The 17,904-nt window shown below is 35.3% G+C and overlaps 1 pseudogene; it reads right to left on the bottom strand.

Moving 5' to 3' along the window:
- Window positions 1-2,246: 2,246 nt before the first annotated feature.
- On the bottom strand, window positions 2,247-10,949 carry LOC126631405 (nuclear pore complex protein NUP160-like; annotated as a pseudogene).
- Window positions 10,950-17,904: the final 6,955 nt, after the last annotated feature.

Raw genomic sequence — 17,904 nt, 5'->3', positions numbered from 1 at the left:
GTGTGTCATAAGTTTAGCCTAAATACCTTTAATTTTGACAATTTGCCCATAGTAATACTTTTACTCCACTTACTTGAAGAATACTGTGAGATTTATAACATGTCAAGTTTGAGTTAACAATTAAATAGTAAGAACCTTTTCACTTTAGACAGATGTGATGCCTATAAATTGACAAAAAAATGCAATTTTATTTATATTTGAAACTTGAATACAATTTGAATTTGTTGTATATTTCCACATGAAATAAGAGATTAGTCATTGTATTTAGAAAAGTTGTTTGGTCACTATTAATATTTTTCTCAAGGTTCCAAAAGAAGTTAGACTCTAGTCAGGCAGTAGATTGGGGCCTAACGCCTAGGCGGTTAGGCGGGCGCCTAGACAAACTAGGCAGGTGCCTAGGCGGATTAGGCGTACTAGGTGGATTTAAGTAAATATATCATATTTTGTGTAAATAAGTGTCTATTTATACTTAAATATATATAATTTCATCATACACTAAGAAATAGAATGACCTATATATTATGAAGTATTAGAATATAATGAAAACATGAAGAACAAGCATATAATGTGTGTTCATTTAAGTATTCAACAAGTCTCTTACAATTTATCGAAAAAAATAAAATGCAAAACGAAAGTTATCTATTTTCTGTCTAAGTGAGTTGCAACCTAGGCGGGTTTGGGTGGGGTAGGCAGGCGCCTTACCAGGTCTAGACGCTCTTTCTTAATTCTCAAACGCCTAGGCATTAATCGGAGCAGTGACCAGCGCCTAGCGCTTATGCGGAAATTTTTAAAACAGTGATTTTTCTTGCACCCATAATTTTTTTTTATTTGAAATAAGTAATTGTAAATGAAATAGGAAATGCCATTAAATGGGGTTGTACCTAATTCGTTGGACATTTTCCCAATTCATATGAAGTGAAGAGTTGTTGGAAGGTTTAAATTCTACTACAACATTCTTAACAAATTTAATAGTTTTTACCATGATGGATTTGTACCAACAATGTATAAAATTATCGGCACGTCTAAAGGGTGTTGAATCCCACATCGATCGTAGAAATTTTTTTTTAGTAGTTTAAATATCCTAATCCCACTGTAACTAACATCGATGTTTTTTGTGATAAAACTCCACACTTGACGGATTGTGCAAGTGGTAATTACCAAGTTGGGGACAATATTAGTGTTGTTGGAAGTGGGCCTTCGGCCCGTCTCTACATGGTATCAGAGCTAGAGTGCGTATCGGAGCCAGAGACCCAGAGCCAGAGTGCGTATTAGAGCCAAAGAGCTAGAGCTAGAGGGCGGACCCGTATTGTACTGCCACATGATGGGTGGATCCCCTTGGCCCCAAGTGATGAAGATGGGCCTTGTGGCCCCGCGTGTAGGGTGAGTTCCCTTGGCTCTATGTGGTTGTCGATATGTGAATCTCCCATGTGTGACCCACTAATTGGGTGCTCCGTGAGGGGACGTGTTGAATCCCACATTGGCCATAGAAAAAGGAATTTAACAGTTTAAATAGTCTAACCCCACTCTAACTAACACCGAGGACTTTTGCAATAAAACTTCACATTTGACAGATTGTGCATGTAGTAATTACTAAGTTGGGGACAATATTAGTGTTGTTGGAAGTGGGCCTTCGGCCCGTCATTTTGATAATTCTACATAGGGATCTTATCAATCTGTAGCTCCTTCATTTTTTGTTGCATTCCTTGTGCTTCTATAAATTTCTTGTAAGTATGCTGAGAACGAAAAAAAAATTATTATTTTGTGAGCATGATGTTTTGTGAATTTAAAATAAGGAAAACTAACGAAAAAAACTTGAAAATTTTGAGTTTTAATCAAAATGACAAAAAGATGTTGTAAGTGAATAGTACAAGGAGTGACTTTTTAGAGTAAAAATGTGGTTTTTCGTTAAAGTAAATAATATCGAGAGTGTTTCCTTAAAACTCCTTTTAAAATAATGTAGAAGAATAACAAAGGAAGAAACAAATTAAAAATTATAAGCACAAATAAATGGTCAACTTCAAAAGCATCATATTTGCAATCAAGTAAATTAAAAAGGTCGGGGCCATGATTCACTTCAAGTAAATTAAACCTTCGTGAAAACGATAAAAGGAAAAGAACCAAAAGCAAACTTTTCAACAAAAATAACAACTAGCTCCCTAACGAACTCCATAACAAAAAAGTCTCTGCATCATCATACTACAGACAGGATTACAATGAAACTTAAAAGGAAAAAACCCTGAAGGCCATCATTTTTTACCATTTCGTCTTCTGAGTCTTCTTTGGCTCAGCAACGCTCCATGTAGCAGATTTTTGAGCATGTTACATCGATATATCATGTGCCCTGAACTGATACATTCCTCAAGTTGGCACCAAAGAAGCTCAACTGATGTGTAGGGAGACCAAACTGCAAATGCCGTCTCATCTTTGCAAATGATCTTGTACTCGAGCAAAAGATTCCTAGCTTCTCTGTATCGACCATAATTAACATACAGTTGGAACAATAATGCTTGATTTGATTCTTGGCCTGTCAAGCCCCAAGTCTTTTCCTTTACCTTTACCAGCCAAATGGGCGATTTGACTTGAGGATCCATACGAAGAAGTTTTTCAGCAACAACTAGTGGTAAATGGGAATGGAACACTCTATATTTGTCAAGATAAAGCTCAAGAGTTCCCCATTGACTAATTCCCTTTGACAATTCATTCGGAGCATTTGGTGCTCTGTGACCGTCCCCAACCAGTGAAGAATCAACTCCATTTGAACAACATTTCAGTGCCGTGGCAAAGAAAGCTCTTTCCAATCCCCTCTTTAACTGTGAACCTTTAAAGAATCTTAAAAGGACTGTAAATGCCATATCATATAAATTTGTCTGGATAAGGAGATCAACAACCTCTAGTGGTGCTTTCTGGGTTCCACTAGGTGTAGATTTGACATGTGCCGGTGAAAGCAAATATTCTGCTGAAGTAAGCACAAACTCGTCCTCAAGTTTCTCAATATCAATATAAGATTTCCGTGTTTGAGGATAACCATCGTCGCTGGAAGCTTGTCTGTCTATTTTAAATTTAGCTATTTTACTCGGATACAGCTCATTGTGAAGAGAACTTCTCTCGAATAGAGGACCAATCCAAGCACAGGCAGGATGTATCAGATGAAGTGCATTGATGGCAGCAGAGAGCCCGTTCAGAATCTCCTTCAGTACCATTGATGTGTGCTGGTAATCTTTCAGAGTTTTTTTTTTGTTCTTAAACGAGTGGAAAATAGATACATGTAGCTCACTGTGTAAGTTGTGAGTGTCAAAGAACATGTGCTTACTGTTTATTGACATACAGTAACTTGGTCAATCCGAGTTAATGGTTGAGAAAATTATGGAGCCTTATTTGGTTAGGTTTAGGAGTCCTTATTTAGTGCAATTAATTATGAAAACCTTATTTAGTTGACAAAGAGTTCGTTACCATTTAGGACTATAATGAAATCCTAATGGATATGGAATATCCCCTTAATCAGTTAATAGGCCGGATTAAAGGGATGAGCGTCTATATATCAGGAGGTCCCTGCACTCACAGCATCATCCTATTCTAGTGCAAAACCCTATTTTGTGCACAAGGAATCTCGGCTGCTAGAGTGTAGAAGTTCCTCCTTGAAACCCTAGCAGTCATGGCTTCTTCTTCTTCCTCCACTTTGGAAGATAAGTTTATTTCCCTTTTAATTGTTTGATTGGTTTATTGTAGTTATATTTGTTTTATCTGTGATTCTAATAACTTGTTGATTTTCAGATTACATCTTACATGTGGTATCAGAGCCTCTCAACTCGCCTAGAATTCAGAATTTCGATCATGGTTGGTTTTGAATATATTGATACAAATCTGCTAGGGAATTTGCAAAGCTTGGGGGTTCGGATTATTGGTAATCTGTTTGAACAAATTCTTAACAAATTAAAGGCATAATTATTTGTTGTTTTGTTTAAATGTCTTTTACTTGTGGATCCTGAGGCTTCCGCTTAATCTTAGAATATTTTTGTAATTGCTTTTCTAACTACAGTTTTGCGGCATGAATCACAAAGATTCATGGCAAAATTTATATTGTGAATGACTGTTGACCAACATGTTCAATTAACTTTATGATTTAGATGCCAAGTTACATCATACGACATATTTATACATAAGATGTATGGTGGGTGAAAGATACATTATTCCAAAGATTTTGTAGTTTTTAGTATTCCTTTTCTATCACATGATATCTCCGATGGAGTAAATTTGTTTGGTTGAAGGATCAGAGAGCTCTAGTATGCTGCCATGGTTCATTACCCATGCACTAGGGTTTATGCATCGAGCTTGAACCCCATTATGAAAAGCTTGCTGCCAAGTCTTGCATAATGAATTATTTGCCATGCTTTATTATGGGTTGAGCTTTACGAGATTTGCATATCTTGCTTTATTTTGATTGGTAGTGTTAGTGTTGGGTTTCCTAGGGCTCGCCCAAAACCCTAGTGAGCATATCCCGTTCAAAGGTGAGAATAAATTTTGACCCAATGGAAGTAAAATTAGTAAGTTTGCTCATATTTTTTGTTGTTGTCTAAAGCAACCTTTTGAAATTCTTTTGAGTTGATGGATTGAATTAACCTTATGGATACTGACTTCGTGGGTGAGCCATTGTATAGGATTTTCATGATTTAAAATTCTGAATTTGGATACCATGACACTAACATGTTTTATGCAGGCACACGTGTTCATTCATAGCTTAGATGAATGTGTGAACTCATTCTGCAGGAATTAGAAAGGTTTGAGATCCCTTTCAATTCTCAAATCTTGCGTCGTAAGGACTTGATCTATATACACATATTAATGCCGTGGCCATTTTGGTGTCACTTTTAAATTGTTTTCTATCTTAAAAGGAGATTTTGATATATCACAATGGACATGCTAAATGTTGTTTTAAAAGAAAAATGAAATTTTAGTAAAGTTATGAAAACAAGACTAGCTATGTTCATGCAGTTTAGCATACCTTGCAATTTGTTCTATTTTAGTCTCTGATTTTGATAGATTTTTCATAACTCCAAATTTTATGAAATTTGATCATGTCATAATATCAAATGGATTGTAGACGTTGGTATTTTTTTCACGTTTCTAGACAAGAAATGGATTTATGGTAAATTTTTAAGTTTGATACCATATTGCTGGAATTCTGCAGACTTCCGCAGAATAGTTTGCTTGTGATATTATTTTGACATATCTATGTGACTCATAAATTCATGAAATTTTAGTATGATATACATTGAGATATTTATTTCAAATCTGGAAATTTTGAAGAGCATTGGTTTGAAAAAGAATTATTGGTGAATTTTTAATCTCGGGACTGTCCTGCAGAATGTATGCGGTTTCAGCAGCAAATTCCATTTCGATTTTATTTTAACCCACTTTTAAAATCGAAAAAATCATGGAATTTTGGGTAACAATAAATTTACATGTCTAATTTATTTCTGAAAATTTTCATACACATTGGAGGAAGATTGAAGTTTTGGTGAATTATTTAGACTCGGGTATGTTTTGCAGAATTTCTGTTGTTTCAGCAGCACAACTTATTTCAAATTTGTTTTTAGTACACTTGTAAAATCTCAAAAATTATGAAATTTTGGGAAATAACAGATTTGTATGTTTACTTTATGTCTGAAAATTCTGATCCAAATCAGTTGAACAATGAATATTTGGTGAATTTGTAATCTCAGGTATGTACTGAACATTTTCTGCTGTTTCGGCAGCACCTCTCTTTTCGAATTCATTTTTGGCTCACTTATAAGATTTTAAAAAATCATGAAATTTTGCAAAATAGTAGTCATATATGTCTAGTTCATACCTAAAAATTTTCATGACAATCTAAAGAGAATTGAGTGTTTGGTGAATTTGCAAACTAAAATAGTACTGCTGAATTTTTTGGTACTTCAAAACTAGTTTTGTTATGTGATATTGTTTCACTGATTTGTGCACATCTATTGGTACCGGTTATTATACAGGTTTATGGTTCCAATATGTCCTTATTTTATGCAAATTATCAACACTAATGAATTTTATAGACAACACTGATTAAATTTTGATTTAAAGATGTATTGGTTTGTTTTGCTTAAACCAATGTTTTGTTTGGTCATCAATTCTGATTATGATGATAATTGTCTTTTGAGAGAAAATTGGAAAGTGGCATCAGTTTACTAATTGATCATTTTGGTCCCTATCGAACAACTGAATAACCATGTTTCCTCTTTCAAGAACTCTATTGTTCAATGTCAACAACGACATACTTTTGTGTCTGATTGAATCTTTTGAGAATCATTGAATATCCAACAAAACGGTTATTTAATACTGTTCTAAAGGATTATTCTGAAAAATCAGAATTCTAATTTATATGGTGAATACTTTGTCCCAATGGGAATTTCAGGAAATCACTCACCAATTATAAATTAGTATTATAGCAAATCATAAAGTACTTCTAACATATTTTCATCTGGCCAAAGTTGTTGAAGCTATATGTATTTTGTGTATTTTATGTTTTGGCTAGCTATGCAGGTATTTTCTTTGCATGATTAGTTTCTGCCCAAAGGTGTAACAATCATGCAATTTGGAGTTGGTTCGATCCTCCACAACTCACTACTTCCATGATGAATCTTGCAGAATCAAGAATGAGTAGGTAAATTTGCCAATCTTTTTCCTTAATTTCTGTGAGTTCTAAATTGGATTAAAATTATTATTAAAAAAAATTTGATGTTGTTGAGATATCTATGTGTTTACTTTAATCGACTTTGTTTTAGAATTAAAACATAAATTTTGAGTTTGGATTCTCTTATTAGGTTTCATTTTTAATTTATGATCTAATATTTAACACATATGTGGGTCTTCTCTCATACACTAAAATAAATTTTGTAGCCATTGGTTTATCTAATCACTTGTCACTTTTAGATCGATTAATAATGTTGAGATATTGTTCCTTATATAAGCCTAATTTTGATACATATAGATTGGTTTATTATGTCCAAACCAACCATTTTGTGACTCAACAAATTTATTTAAGAATTTTTTTTTTTTTTTGTGTTTTGAGCATATTAAAGATTGTAAATTGGTTTTATTTAAATTATGATTAAATCTGAAATTGTGGTAGAGCTTGGGAAATACTGCTGCAATTTTGCACACCTTGCAACGTGTCCTATTTGATTACCATTTTGATAGATTTTCTAACTCCAAACTTTGTAAAAATTTGTCATCTTATATTATATAATGGATCGTGTATACTATCTTTATTTATTCAACTAGCCTATATTTTGTTATATGAAAACCACTTTCTCTAGTGTTTAATCTTGCAATTTTGAGTGTTTGCCCAAGTGGGAGAAATAATGTATTATGGGCTTCACACTCATCAATTTTGCATGCTTTTAATGATCATAGTTTTGGTAGATAAAACGTACATTATCATACTTGTTTATATTTTATTTGTTACATATGCAACTAATCTTGTAGGAAATTCAAGAAGGGTTAATGAGTATATTCTGCTCAAAAGTGTTTTACTTATTAATTCTTATATGTTGTTCAAGAAATTGGACTTGTGATTTATATGTTATTGATGAATAATTAATCTGCTCAAAAGTGTTTTCTTATTCAGTACAAATATAAATCAATGTATAGTGAAACATGAAATTGACAAGATTGCATATACTTCATCTGCTCAAAAGTGTTGAAGTTATATTTGTTTGCCCTTGTATTTTGTGTTTTAGCTATGCAAACCTAATATAATTAGTTTCTGTCCAAAGATGATTATGGAATTATATGCTTTTGATACAATCAGAAAACGTTCCGTTAAAGTTTTCTATTTCTGTCAAATGTTAGATGAACAAAATGGACCAAATGATTTTGTATAGTTTTTCAGTCACAATAGTCACTTCCCTACAGATATCTGGAATAAAGATGTTGAGCTCACAAATTTTATGTTTTAGATCCCATGACTAATGTCTTGCTAATGAGAGTATTGGAAAGGTATCTGTTTCATTTTGTAGACATTTACAAAGTTTTTTTTACTCTCTTAATCAGTGGGAGTAATAATAATTTATATAATTTTGTCTCTTTTAATCAGTGGGAGTAAGAGATTACCTTTTGTGTTTAAAATTTGAAGTGTTAGTGGCTGATATTTTAAGAGTTTTTGTTTAAGTTTTGTTCATAAGTTTAATAAGAGGTCCTAATTTTGTAAATAGTATGTTATATTTTACTTGTCCTCTTATCATATTATAAATTGACAGAAAATATGAGCCATGCTTGCATGAGGCTCAGTTCAGGAGTTGATCTTTTGCTTATCAACTTGAATTTAACGAATGATGTCAAGCAACATTGTGCTCGTAATTTGATATTCGTGGTAATAAAGTAAACATGTAGAAGCAATTACATGTTATTTTCTATAATCCAATATTTAAACTACTAGTGACAAGTTGTTAAAGGTATAGTTGCAAATTTTGTGGGACTCAGTGATCACCTACCACTTAGCCAAATAAGGATCATGTTCTTGGACACTCAAGTGGGAGAATGTAAGTTGTGAGTGTCAAAGAACATGTGCTTACTGTTTATTGACATACAGTAACTTGGTCAATCCGAGTTAATGGTTGAGAAAATTATGGAGCCTTATTTGGTTAGGTTTAGGAGTCCTTATTTAGTGCAATTAATTATGAAAACCTTATTTAGTTGACAAAGAGTTCGTTACCATTTAGGACTATAATGAAATCCTAATGGATATGTAATATCCCTTTAATCAGTTAATAGGCCGAATTAAAGGGATGAGCGTCTATATATTAGGAGGTCCCTGCACTCACAGCATCATCCTATTCTAGTGCAAAACCCTATTTTGTGCACAAGGAATCTCGGCTGCTAGAGTGTAGAAGTTCCTCCTTGAAACCCTAGCAGTCATGGCTTCTTCTTCTTCCTCCACTTTGGAAGATAAGTTTATTTCCCTTTTAATTGTTTGATTGGTTTATTGTAGTTATATTTGTTTTATCTGTGATTCTAGTAACTTGTTGATTTTCAGATTACATCTTACACACTGCTCTTCTCCAGTTATGTCGATGCATTCCAAACGCATAAAGCAACTTACATAGATTTGGGTTTAAAATATCTGAACTATCTGCCTGCATATTAACACAGATAAAAATAATCACGACATAAGAAAATGCAAGAACCTCCATTAAAATACAGTGTCTACTTGGCTCGACAACTAGACCTTACCTTTCTGGCAAGCGCTTGCTTGACCTTCTCTGTAAGACCAATTAATGGTAGCTGACCACCACAAAGCATCTGAAATATATTTATGGCACCACGTTCATAAAGAACGTTTATCAGACGCCTCAAGCAGATGTACTTGCTCTCCTCATCTGGGTTTGAAATAACCGCACAATATACTTTCATCATAGAGATTACGATCTAAGGTAAACTCGAAGACATTTGCCCAAAGTCGTCCTTTGATGGTAGATATTGATTCATTGCCGGAGCCTCAGACATGGTGCTCATCTTGTACATTAAAAGCTTCCTCAACTCGCTCAAGCGCCGCTGCAGCAAACTCACAAGCACCTTTGCAAATATTGTATTGCTCAAATGTCTGCATAGCCCACTGATAATAATGGAGCCTCCAAGCATAAGCTGATCCAATACCTGTGAAACCAAGATTTGGCAGCCCCACTTCCTGAGGTAAACTGAGTAAAGCCTGGGATGACCCTTTTCCAGATGAAGCTCTGAAGAAACAACGAACAGCTGCAGTGACTTTCCTCTCTTTCAACACTCCATGCAACCCACGGTGTTCCTGAGCAATGAAGCAGCATCCTAATAGATGATGAACTATGCAGCATCCTACCTCTGTACCTTGGACAGTATGAGACAGATTCCCCTTTTGTAAATGTCCCTCCACAATAGTAGTGAGTAGGTGTTATGCAGAGTTTAGACAAGTAAGAACAATAATGATAAGTACATAGTTAGATAAAAGTGTTATCAAAGAAACAAAAGTGTAAGGGCTAGAAGGAAAAGTAGAGGTAGACAAACAACCTCAAGCGCATCATACTGCCCATGCCTTTGCAGGATCAAAGCAAAATCTATTGCCCAGTAGGTAAAGGATTCCCTAGAGTTCCATGAATGATCCAGCTAGCAAAGACCAGTATTGAAATGCGACTTTGGTCTCTGGAGGAAGTTCGAATATTTAGTAAGAATATAAAAGCTAGAGGGAACTCACACTTCCCAATCTTCTCGGTCGATGAAATTCTTCCCATGTTCCTATCAATTTGCAAAAAAGGAAGCTGTGAGCTGAAATCTTCGATTGCAACTGATTCAGATGGCGTGGTGGCAAATAAATGTATAAAAAGCCAGTGAGAAATGATTTCTTGAATTATGGGAACCAAATCAAGTTGAATTTTGGATACATTGTCATGCAACATATGGATCTGCCCACTAATGCTCACTAGATAGCTAAGAAATACAAGAATTTCCAGTGCAAACTCAAAAATAACATTTGCAACTTGAGAAGTAGCTTGTGCCAAGATGGAAGCCAATCATATTTCAGCATCAAATTAATGAATGAATTTTTGTGGTAGGAGAAATTTCAGATAACTTTGAATCACATTTAAAAGTAGACTTCATGAGCCAGATTATTCGAGCAAAGCATGAAGATGTAATACAAAAGGAATTGCAACTGTTGAACTATATCGGGTCTCTAAAATCTTCAACAGGCGAGTAGTAATTTCTTTGGATGATATAACTCGTGGGACACTAACAAATGACTCATAGAATGTTGCAGAAACAGTTTTGCCCATGTATTGGCTGATATTAGCAACCCACCAATGATAATTTGACGTCAATATTTTGCAATTGGAAAAGTTTATGTTCTCGCTACTACCAAATTTGGAAGTTATGTCTAACTCAGAAGGAGTATCCAGAAGCATACTCATTTGATCTTAATGTACTCTTTTTCCTACGATTAGGAGCATTTTTCCCACTGAGTTTTTGCTACCGAACGAGGTTTTAACGAGGAACCCATCATGGGATGATCATACTTCGTTCTGTTTGATGTTTGTTTTAAACATTATGCATACTTCTCACTTTTCTCCTTAGCCTATGAGTTTTTCTCCCACCTTGGGTTTTACCATAGCGAGGTTTTGTGAATTTTACTACCAATGCATACGTTCTTTAAATTTGAGACTCGCATTCGCCCGTTGTGCTGCCGACTTCATCAACTGTTTACCTTATCTCCTGAAGATCTAATGTGATGTTTTGTTTGAGTATTTACACACTCAAAGGGGAGTGTTGCAGTCATATTTAGAATAAGAATGTGATTATGTAAATCCTAGTGCATCTAGGGATATCTTTGAATATTCTCTTTAGTAGTTGTAATCTTAAAATGGGGTGATACAACACACACCTCACAATCAAATCTCTCTCTTTTTTCTCTTGTTGCCTCCAGCCTCCCTCTCTCTATTCCCTTAGAATAGCTCAGTTAAATAGGCCTACAACAAAAATATATATTTTTTTCTTTAGAATAGGGACGAAAATTATATAAAAATAAAATGAAAAACAACTTGACATGTCGCTAAAAGCAAGTAAAATATACATCTACTCTTCCCAACTTAAAACTGACATTGTCCTCAATGTTAATATTCATAAGAATAACAAGCAAGAAAGACACGCAAGTTAAATTGAACAAAGATTCAGGAAAGAATACACCTAAAGGTCTAAGAAGGATTTGAAATTCTTCCAGCAACTTGTCAGCGACACATTGACAAACTGAAAAGAAAAAAAAACACACAAAACAGAAAAATAAAAGAAAATATGGGCTAGGAGTAGAGAAATGAGTCTTGATAAACAGGATCCCCTAAACCAATGGTCTCATCCTACAAGGCAATACTTTCCAAAAAGGGCTTAAGCTGATGACAATTAACTGTCAATACATTACCATTCTTTGGATCCTCGACCTCCATGTTGGGAAATCTTTGAATCAAATCCTTGATTGTTGTATATTTACCTTATGTATATTTACTTAGTTAGGAAGTCAACTCCTTCTTTCATGGAGTTAATCATGTATAATCTTTGTATATATTTTACTTCCCCGTTCATACCAATATATACAAAAAATTCCAAAGCTTGGGTTCTTATGATGGTATCAGAGCCCCTTCGTGGTGGCTCCTGGTTTTCCTTTTTCTGTTCATGTGCTTTTGAAGCTTTCATGAGCGAGACATTTTTTTTCCCTTGCCTTGAATCATAGTTTAATCATGGGAATGGAAGAAAATTCAAACATTAACTCCAATTTTATCTCCGATCAGCAGACATTTTTCAAATTGCTTGCTGGGCTCACACTAGAACAACTTCAACATCTTATAGTTATATCCATGGTAAAATTACAAAAATCAGAAAATTGCAATGCATTTGAAAATATGGCAGGTCGGGTTTTATGTGAGTTTCCATCAATTAATTTTGTATTTCTAATACATGGATTTTGGATAGTGGAGCGACTAATCATTTTGCATTTGACTCTTCTCTTTTCACTCAAACACACAGTTCTTCCATGCCTTCAGTTAATTTACTCACTGGTTCATCTGCTCCTATTTCTTCAATTGGCTCAATACTTTTGGCAAGAATATCACTTTGAACAATGTTCTTTGTGTTCCCTTATTCCGTCTTAATTTGATGTCTGCCAACAAAGTCACTAAATCCTCCAATTGTTGTGTCATTCTTTTTCCTGACTTTTGTGTTTTGCAGGACTTGGCTATGGGGAGGACAATGGGCTTGGGTAAACAGCGATGAGGTCTTTATTACATGTCACCACTAAATACAGCCCCCTTTTCATGTCATGTTTCCCACACATCCAGCATATGGCATCGATGCCTTGGTCATCCTTCACCAGCTCGACTCAAATTACTTTCCAATTTGCTTCATTTTGGTATTGTTTCTGTTGATGCACAAAATCAGTGAGGGCTTTGGTACAACATAAAGTGTTAAGTTTGTGACCTTCGCTAGATTGCTCCAGTCACTAGTGTGGATAAGTATGTAAATGGATAGAGATAGGGAAGCAAACACAAGATGTACGTGGTTCACCCAGATTGGCTATATCCACGGAGTAGAGAAGTTCTCATTAATTGTGAAGGGTTTACATAAGTACATAGGTTCAAGCTATCCTTTTGTGAGTACTAGTGAATGATTTAGTACAAATGACATTAGGAAATATTGTGGGAGAATGATCTCCTTTTATAGAAGAGAGTTTCTAGCTTTGTTCTAACATTGACATGTATCGTGTTGTGATTGGCTTCTGATGTTGACACATGTCGTGCTATGATTGGCTTCTGATATCGACACGTGTCACGCTGTGATTGGCCTCCTGGTTGGAGGGAAACTCTTCTGGGTCCTTGACGGTATAACGTTGACCTGTGCTCAGTAGTTTTGGGATTGGTCAAGTATGGTACAAATAGTTTCTATTGAACATAATTGTGATGTTTGTCCCATGGCTAAACAGACAAGATTGCCTTTTTCGTTAAGTTCCATCACTTCTAATGTGCCCTTTGCTTTATTACATTGTGATATTTGGGGTCCTCACAAACTTAAATCTACTTTTGGGGCACGTTACTTTCTTACCATTATTGATGATTGCACTAGGTGCACTTGGATATTTTTGTTGACCCCTAAGTCCGAAACACAATCCCTCATGAAATCCTTTGTCACATTTGTTCGTAGTCAATTTAGTACCACCATCAAAGCAATAAAGTTCAATAAGGGAGCCAAAATTTTCTCATTACGAGATTTTTTCCTTAATAATGGGGTTGAATTTCAACGTTCATGTGTTTACACTCCACAACAAAATGGCGTAGTTGAACGCAAGCATCGCCACATTCTCATTGCGGCTCGTGCTTTGCTCTTCCAAGCCAATTTGCCACTCAGTTTTTGGGGGAAGTGTGTTCGCACTACAATTTATCTTATCAATAGGCTACCCACTCCATTACTATCAAATAAGTCACGCTATGAAAGGTTATACAATCAATGCCCTAAGCTCGTTCATCTCATGGTATTTGGGTTCCTTTGTTATGCTACTATTGTTCAACTACTACAAAAATTTGATTCACATGCCCATCAATGTATTTTTGCTGGCTATCTAACAAGTCAAAAGGGATATAAGCTTTATAATTTGAGGACAAAACAATTTCTTGTTAGTAAAGATGTGAAATTCAATGAAAATATTTTTCCCTATGCATCTCTAACTCCAGAAGACCACCATCAAAACTCAAATTGTTTTACCCATAGTTCACCCTTATTCTCCTAGTCAATATGTGGGCTCCACCACCCCACCCATTATTTCCTCATCTTCTACCCATCCATCACCAACTACATCTCATGATTCAGAGGCCACCACCCCACCCATTTTTTTAGCTACTGTCTCAAGCCACAAAGAACCCACATCTTATTCACAAGCTACCCTAATTGGCAGCAAGCCATGACTGCCGAACTCAATGCTTTGCAACAAAATAATACATGGACGTTGGTTCCTTTACCTACGGGGCATAACCTATTGGATGTAAATGGGTTTATCGCATTAAATATCATTCAGATGGGACCATTGAACACTACAAAGCTCGTCTTGTGGCAAAAGGCTACACCCAAGTTGAAGGCGTCGATGACATTGAAACGTTTTCCCCAACTGCCAAACTCACCACTCTTCGTTGCATTCTCGCAGTCGCTGCTTCTCACAATTGGAATATTCATCAGCTCGACGTTCAAAACGTCTTTATCCATGGCGACTTAGACAAGGAGGTGTACATGGATCTTCCTCCCAAACTTCGCCGATAGGGGGTGCACTTGGTGTGTTGGCGACAGGAGGTGCACTTGGTGTGTAGGCTCAACAAGTCTTTGTATGGTCTCAAACAAGCCTCTCGTAACTGGTTCTCCAAGTTTTCTAGTGCTATTCAACAAGCTGGATTTCAACAGTCTAAGGCAGATTATTCATTATTTACAAAAAGCATATCGAAATTGATTGCCACATTTTTCGAGAGAAGCTACAAGCTAGATTAATTTCTCCCTCCTATGTTCCTTCATGAATTCAATTGGCTAACATATTCACGAAGGCACTAGGAAGACATACCTTCAATTCTCTAAAAAACAAGTTGGGATTTTACAACATTCACTCTCCAACTTGAGGGGGAGCATTGAGAAATCTACGAATCAAATCCCTAATTGTTGTATATTTACCTTATGTATATTTACTTAGTTAGGAAGTCAACTTTTTTTTTCATGGAGTTAATCACGTATAATCTCTATATATATTTTACTTCCTCATTCATATCAATAATATACAGAAAATTCCAAACCTTTGGTTCTTATGACTCCACAGTTCCAAAAAGAAATACTCTTTTCACCACATAAGGACCTGCCCATCTAGAACAAAGTTTACCGGGAAACAAATGCAATCTCGAATTGTACAAGAGTACTTTCTGTAAAGGCTTAAAAGTTTTTCTCAAAATATTTTTATCATGGAAAACTTTCATTCATTCCTTGTAAATTTTAGAACTCTTATAGACATAATTCCTAATTTCTACCAATTCATTCAATTGAAGTTTTCTATTCAAGCTGGCAACATCCAAGTTAAATTTGAACGTCTTAATAGCTCAGTAGGCTTTGTGTTCCATTTCCACAGGGAGACATACCAAGTGGGGTTTTAAAAGTTATACAATAAGCCTATAATGCATCGGTTTGCCAAATAGACCAATTTTGCGATTTGGGTTAACCATTTTCTCTAAAATTTGTTTTATCTCCTGGTTGGCAAGCTCAACTTGGTTCAGAAGAATCATCTAAAACCAATATGGACCAATGATCCGCCACCACATTCTCTACCCCATTTTTGTCTTTGATGGTGATATCAAATTCTTGGAGTAAGAGAATCCACCTGATGAAACGAACTTTCGCATCCTTCTTAGTAAGAAGGTATTTGAAGGCTGCATGGTTAGTATAAACAATAATAGGAGAACCAACAAGATAAGCCCAAAATTTGTCCAAAGTAAATACTACAACACGAAGTTTTTTTTTTCAGTTGTTGAATAATTCATTTGAGTACCATTCAAAGTTCTACTTGCATAGTAAATGACATATGGTTACTTATCCCTTCGTTGCCCCAACACAGCCCCAATTGCATATTCACTTGCATTATACATGATTTCAAAAGGCAAAGTCCAATCATGTGGTTGCTGATAGGAGCATATTTATGCGACTTAATTAGCTTGTTTCCTTGCATTTACTTAATTATTTCTTAGTTATTTTAGTATTTTAAGTTATTTTCGTGTGTTTGTAGGTCTATAGGCCTTATGAAGCAATAAGGTGCATTTTGGAGCAATTTTGGGCTTGGAATGGATAGCACATGCATGGAGCAAGGTGGATGGACGAATTTGAAGACCAAAAGAGACTAGGAATGTGCTAAGAAGATGAAGGAATTAAGTCATGAAGGAGGGAAGAATTTGGAGCCATGTGTTCCATGTCCCCTTGTTGCATCAAACTTTCCCTTTTACTTTGTGTCATAACTTTCTCTTTACCTTTCACTTTGTGTCATAACTTTCCCTTTCCCTTTCACTTTGTGTCATAACTTTCTCTTTACCTTTCACTTTGTGTCATAACTTTCCCTTTCCCTTTCACATTGTATCATAACTTTCTCTTTACCTTTCACTTTGTGTCATAACTTTCTCTTTACCTTTCACTTTGTGTCATAACTTTCCCTTTCCCTTTCTCTTTGTGTCATAACTTTTTCTTTACCTTTCACTTTGTGTCATAACCCTTCCTTGTCCCCTATCCCTTTCCTTCTCCTATAAATAAAAGCCTTTGCCACACCATTTAAATAATCCATCCTTCACTAGATTTCATTCATCCTCCACCACAATCCATTCACCATTCTACACATCCATCCACTTCCAGCCGCAACCATTCACCACCATACATACTTTCAGCCATTCGTCCATAAAAACCACCACTCAAACCTTCACCCAACCCTTGTGCCACAACAAAGAAGAAGAAGGAGAGCCCTTGGACGTGCTTGCTATTCAAGTTAGAGTTGCTGGAACGTTTTAGGTGTAATCTTTCTTTTGTTTTCAATGTTTAAGTTTAATAATCTTTGTTTTGTGAGTATGAGGAACTAAACCCTTCTTAGCTAGGGGGAATTTCGAAACTATGATTTTACTTGCAATATAATTTGATTACATCCAGTTGTGATTCCATAAATTGTGAATTCAATTTACTTATCTGTTTGAATTAAACTTGTTTGTGTATGTGGGTTGAGAGTGCACACTTAATTTGCATGCATAAATCTGATGCTAGGATATAAGAGAGTTTCACCTAATCGTTACAAACTTATATTCATGAGTAGTGGAGGTTGCTAGTCACAATCGTGTTAAATAAATTCCTGGCATAAGTATCATGCACTTTCATAGTTACGAATGCCTTGTCAATACTTATGATTTTCATAGAACCTAATGATCTTTGATTGTATCTCTATTATGATCTTTCATGTAAGGAACTTTTGAAGAGTAATTTGATTACGACACGCTATTTCCGTCCAATTCAATGACATAAGGAAAATCTGAGGATTAATTGAAGCGTACCTAATTAATCTGGGGTGTTGAGGTTCATGGTTTATTGAAAAGCAACTAGAAATTATTTTATATGCAAGTGTGCCATGTGTGGAGAAAGACCTTCTAGCGAGCCCATCATCCATCTAATTCAACCAAATTCGTTCAAAAATCTGTCTAAGTCTTTATTTATTTGTTTCACTTTATTTTTGTCCAAAACAAAATCCCCCTTTACTTTAGAGTGTCTAATTAGTTAGAATATGTCCTAGTTGTGTTTGTAAGTGTTTTGAGTTAAGTTAGTCAAGCAATCATCAAA

The sequence above is a fragment of the Malus sylvestris genome, chromosome 8 (genome assembly GCF_916048215.2).
Source record: "Malus sylvestris chromosome 8, drMalSylv7.2, whole genome shotgun sequence".
Taxonomy (NCBI): Eukaryota; Viridiplantae; Streptophyta; class Magnoliopsida; order Rosales; family Rosaceae; genus Malus; species Malus sylvestris.
The sequence above is the reverse complement of the archived record's forward strand: the minus strand, read 5'-3'. Positions and strand labels throughout refer to the sequence as shown.